Here is a 5,383-nt window from a genome sequence, read left to right as displayed (position 1 = left end):
TGTGTGTGTGTGTGTGTGTGCGGCTGCACAGAAAGTAGCCTATTGGTGCTGAAAAGGTGAATAGATTGTATAATAGCCAAAGAAGATGTAGCATTGTTATAAAACCTTTAAAATCTCTAAACAATCACAAGTAGGGCAGTTCATCACAGTTCATCCATTGCAACTGGATTGATGAAAGGTCACTTACACCTGTAGGCTACATTGTATTTGGGAAAAGCAAAAGGTATCAGCGTAATGTTATTTATTTATAAACAAAAACATCTCCATGCCGTTTTCAACAGCTATCAAAAACAAAGGTCATTTTTGGATGGATGGCTTTTTTGTGAATGTTTCTTCTTCTACATGAGATTTTAGTCATATTTAGTTCATGTAATACTTTGTCAATGCACAAATGAACTAACAGTAGTCTGAAATGTTATTGTTAATGCACAAATTAAGTAACAGTAGTCTGAAACGAAATGCTGTTTTACATCTAACCGTGGTGCAAATAACTGACATGTCCAAATGGGCCTTGATGAAATGCGTTGCTACTGTTCATACACATTTTAACGGGCCAAAGTTGAAGAGCTGTTGTCCGTTGTTCGTGCAAATATAGGCTGATTCATGTTGCCTTGCATTGTGAAACTGAGGTCCATGGCTAGTCTGGCTTTCACCAGACCAAGCTCAATCTTTTAAGAAATCAAAAAATAAATAGCGGGCAGATCAGGCTGGGTTCACCCAGCCTAGTCCATAGGCACCCGATATTGTTTAATTTTCCAATTGAGATATCCACGCTCTGGCTATTCTAAATGCAAAAATGCATCAGGGATTTATGACAAAACTGTAACTAACAAACTAGATCCTAATAGAAAGCTGTTAGCTTCCCTAAGCTACAGGTAGGCTTATAAGGTAGGCCTATTTACAACATAAATTGTCAATAGGCTATGCTGGCGACACAAATAAAAATCTCCTTTGGAAACTAATGGCTTACGCGCATTGTAGGCTATCAAAGGGACTTAAATTGCCATATCGTGGGCGAAAAGTTGTAATAAAATTCCACGCAGCTCCATGAGTCAAGGAAAGCGCAATGAAGTAGCCACTTCTAAATGGGACCCACTACACAGTAGCTTAAGGTGTGTTGCTAAAGCAGCCATAATGAAATGAAGGTGTCATTGTTTGGATACTTCACACACACATGCTTTTTAATTTCACAGACTACAACTACCAAGCTGGAGTCAAAGCACATCGATTCCCCTCTCACACCCTGCACGCACTTAAAACAAAATAAACAGGCGTCTCAGTCTCACGCATACATGTAGGGCCTATAGGCAAAACTGTATCAGACCGGTGTAACGTTGGTAAATCTTCCATTGCACAGAATGATTTTTGTAGCACGTGCAACAAATGACAGTCGAAAGATACAAACAGTGCTGCTATCAATTTGCTTGGTATAACCGCATTTATAGTTTTCTACAAATGCAATCAATCAAATTGGCCTCCATCACTCAACCAACGCGGTAACATTACCTAGGTCCTTATTGATATTATAAGATTAACGTAGCTGCAGTAAAAACCAAGCATGTCCGATAAACATCCTTAGATTTATTTCGGCTTCAAGAAGAAATGGGAATTACACTTCATGTGAACATCGTCCTATCCTTATTAGATGTTCGCTGCGGTAAATTACAGTCCTTGTAGGAAGCGTCCATTCTTTTTCCAACCCACTTTTAACTTCCAACAAAATTACGTCTCACTGCAACGATGCGCCATCTAGTGGACAAACGACTACTTATCGCCAATACTGGAAATGCAGCCATGATGATGATGATGAATATTTATTTTGGCTTTCTTTTAATCCTACTGAATTTGTAATTATGTATCGGCCGTTCTAATACCGATAGTATGTGGGTGCCTGTGTGTGTGTGTGTGTGTGTGTGCATGTGTATATGTGTGCACCGCCATCTACAGGCCAATGAGTGTACAGTCACTAAATGTGCACATAACCTAACCATGGATGAAATTCTACGAAACTTGGCCTACCCCCAGAGAATGCCAGGTCAATCATACACATCAAATTTGGTGCAGTTCTGAACATCTTAACTGAAGATAGGGGCGATTAAAGCAGAATAATATTGCATTTTCATTTTTTACCGGGGGGGTGCAAATCACAACTGAGTGATTATGGGCCAGGTTGATGTGGGCCCTTGAGACCAACATACCATAAAAGATTCTTCATCCTCAGTGCCACGGTTCAGGTAGTTATTTAGGAAAAACTGCTTTTTTTTGGTTCGGGGGCCCAGCACGGGGAGTGGCCCCGGGGATGGCAACGAAATTTTTCCGTAAAAGTCTAGTGGGGCTACATACCCACCAAATTTTATGTGCCCCGTGGTTCGGTGTCCCGGTATCGTTGACCAAAAAATTCAGGAAGTAGATGACGGGGGAAAAAAAAAAAAAAACTTTGACAATCCCTATATGAGCGCTTCGCTAGTGGCGGTCATAATGATATTATTGTATCCATTTGAACAGTTGCAAAGTTATAAAAATAGGTCAAATGTTTTTGTTGGTTGTAAGGCACTAAAGGTGTGTTCAAGTCCTATGACCGACCAAAGGATGTATACCCTATTAATGGCCAAGTAAACATTACATAACAATACATTAAAAAGGAAAAATACTTGTAGGCCTACTTCTGAACACTTAAAGGATAATTCTGGTATTTAGCACTTTGAGTCCCTTTTCTGGTTTGTTTTGGATGAACTAGAGTGGTGGACACCGAAATTTTGGTCCTTTTTGGACAATTGGTCCTGTCTCGACTTTTCTGACTCGTTTTGAATCGCTTTTACTGCTTCAGAGTGGCTGCATATGGGCATGCACAAACATGTCCCTAAAACAACCCTTAATGTTCGTTTTCAAAACTGTGCAAACCAAAACTCAACTGTGCAACTCAACTCAACTGTGCAACTCACATATGTGCAGTGCCAAATGTGTAGTGTAATTTGTCACATGGCCAGAGCTGCTTATGTTTTGGTTACACCCTGACCAGAAAATATCCACCCAAAAGCTCCCAAACTAAACCATAGAATGTGGTTAGGTAAAATAGGATTTTTAAGATTTTTGGTACACGTAATCTTTAAGGTGTCTAGTATGGAGAAGGATGCAGTTGAAATATGTGAACTTTTGTTCAGCGTTCTCATAGCATGAGTGAACATGATGACAGTCATAACAAAGATCCTTGGTCTGGGTACCAGCATACACAGCTTGCCTACTAGTCATATGTATTCTTTTTATTTTTATAATTACAGTATATTGTTTGTTTGCTCATTTATTCTAGGCTGCCTTTACAATGGATGAAAATTAGCACTCACAGCTAACTTTGGCTTATTTACAGCTTTTTGTCTGTCAATTAATGAACATTGTCCATATCAAATAAACAAATAAATAAACTGATTTAATATGATTATCCTGTATTGTAAACATTGTCTGGAGTATAAATAGAAGTAATTGTACTGTGTCATCCATCAGGGTCGGTCAGGATATTTACTTTAATATTCCTCTCTCTTTCTGCTTTGTTCTACCAACCCCACCTCCCCTTCCTTAAAACAGAAACTAGTTATATTGCCATCGGGACCAGGCCAATGTTCTTCCCATGTGCTCCTTCTGCAGTGTCTCCACCATGAGCATCTCTCCAACCAGTTCAGAGCCACTCAGTCTGGACAATCACAAGTCCCCATCTGCTGCACCATGTCTGTGACCCTCTACTCCTGTGCATCCCAGCAAGCGGGATGCCCCTCCTCGGTTTTAGCACATGTGTATTGGGTCCCCCACATCTCTTCTCATCAGAGCTTCTTTTTTGAGCCTGGTTTCTGTTTTGTTTTATCCTCCGCTTATCATCATAGCTTGTCACAGCAGACAGACAGCCATCCCAGTTGTTGTCTGGTTGAGTTAGTACGTCTGCATTAGCAAAGTAAGGTGAGTGGACAATTCCGCAGGGCATGTTCAATATCCTGTGCCCTGAGTTAAACGAGAATCGGTCACCTGAGGACACCCAAGATGGGAGCAGTTAAACAGATGAGAAGTGTAGCTTTTTTATGATTGTTTTGTTTATTATTTATTTTTATTTTATTTTTATGTTATTTTAATTTTGTTGTTTTATTGTCTGTTTTAACACAGATTAAGGTTGCACATTACCCTCAGATTTAACTTTTGCCAGTATTTTATTTGCATTGTGGTAAAGCAGGACTTATTCCTCGGTACAGTCAAGCTTGACTTGATGATTTTATTTTATTTTTTTATTTATTGATTAACCTCTAAAATGTAGAGTTTCTTTACTTTGAATGTGTGTTTTTTTTTTTGTTTTTTCTTAAATATCTTTAGGCTGCACATGAATAACCTAGACTAAGAGAGTAAGGTTGTGTCCAGCATCTATTCACCTTGGAAGGGAAAGAAACGCCACATTTAAAGGGCACTAAAGGAGCTGTCATCATCAGAAATCAGGGTGAAGCATGTGATTGAGAGCCGCCAAATACCTGAAACGTGCTCAAGGCAATACATGAGTGGGAGCCGCCTCCTTTTCAAAGATGATTCCCAGCTCTCCTCCATATCCATGCCAGGAGACTTACGAGAAGATTTATGAGAAGATGGCCACACCCACGGCCAATGGTGTCTCTTCCTCAGGAACTCTACAACCACCTTCCTCCACGTGTCCTCCACCACCCTCAGCTCGTCAGTGTACAGAGCTGTAATTATGATGGATTGTACAGACAAGTTTGTAAATACCAAACTATTGCACAGGTACAGTAGAGGATCTTGTAACATGGTCTCTCACAGGCTTGGAGACACATATTAAACAAACACCCAATCAGACAATTAAAAAAAAAAAAACTTTCTAACTACCATCCTCTCCTACACACACACACACACACACACAGAGACAATCTTGTGCTCAATGGGGAAGAACTGTTGAAAGTTTGGGGGAGCTCTGCTCATGCATAGGCTACTCTGTGTTATGGGACACAACACAACTAATGCTACACATATTTAAATAATAAAAAAAACAGACCTTTTGTTTACTGTGGCTTTTGGAGTATGTTATTGATTTATAACTGGTCATGTGTCAGACTGCAGCAGTGGCGCATCAGAGATTGTTTCTGGTATGAATGGACAGACTGATATGAATAGGACTGATATTTCTAGTATGCACGAGTTGGGTGGTTGTGGTTTCTCACATCTCAAAATTGGTTAGAACATGTTGGCAACAACAATATCTTTTCATGATTTGTAACATTTTTATGAAAAATTGGCATGTCCAAAATTATTCATACCCTTTTTAAATATTCAATGGAAACTTCTTTATTTACATTTACAGCTCTCAAAATGGTTCTTGTAATACCTACCAAGCCTCTCCATG

General features: G+C 39.5%; 1 long non-coding RNA gene across 1 annotated transcript in view; it reads left to right on the top strand.

The window, feature by feature from the left end:
* The window catches only part of LOC125304111, an 8,741-nt gene extending 3,696 nt beyond the window's left edge, over window positions 1-5,045 (top strand). Inside the window, exon 2 of the long non-coding RNA XR_007195193.1 lies at window positions 3,580-5,045. This is a non-coding gene — a long non-coding RNA (uncharacterized LOC125304111). The remainder of the gene's footprint in view (window positions 1-3,579) is intronic.
* The last annotated feature ends 338 nt before the right edge of the window (window positions 5,046-5,383 follow it).

Source organism: Alosa alosa, chromosome 12 (assembly GCF_017589495.1).
Source record: "Alosa alosa isolate M-15738 ecotype Scorff River chromosome 12, AALO_Geno_1.1, whole genome shotgun sequence".
NCBI classification, from domain to species: Eukaryota; Metazoa; Chordata; class Actinopteri; order Clupeiformes; family Clupeidae; genus Alosa; species Alosa alosa.
This window is presented reverse-complemented; position numbering and strand designations above follow the sequence as displayed.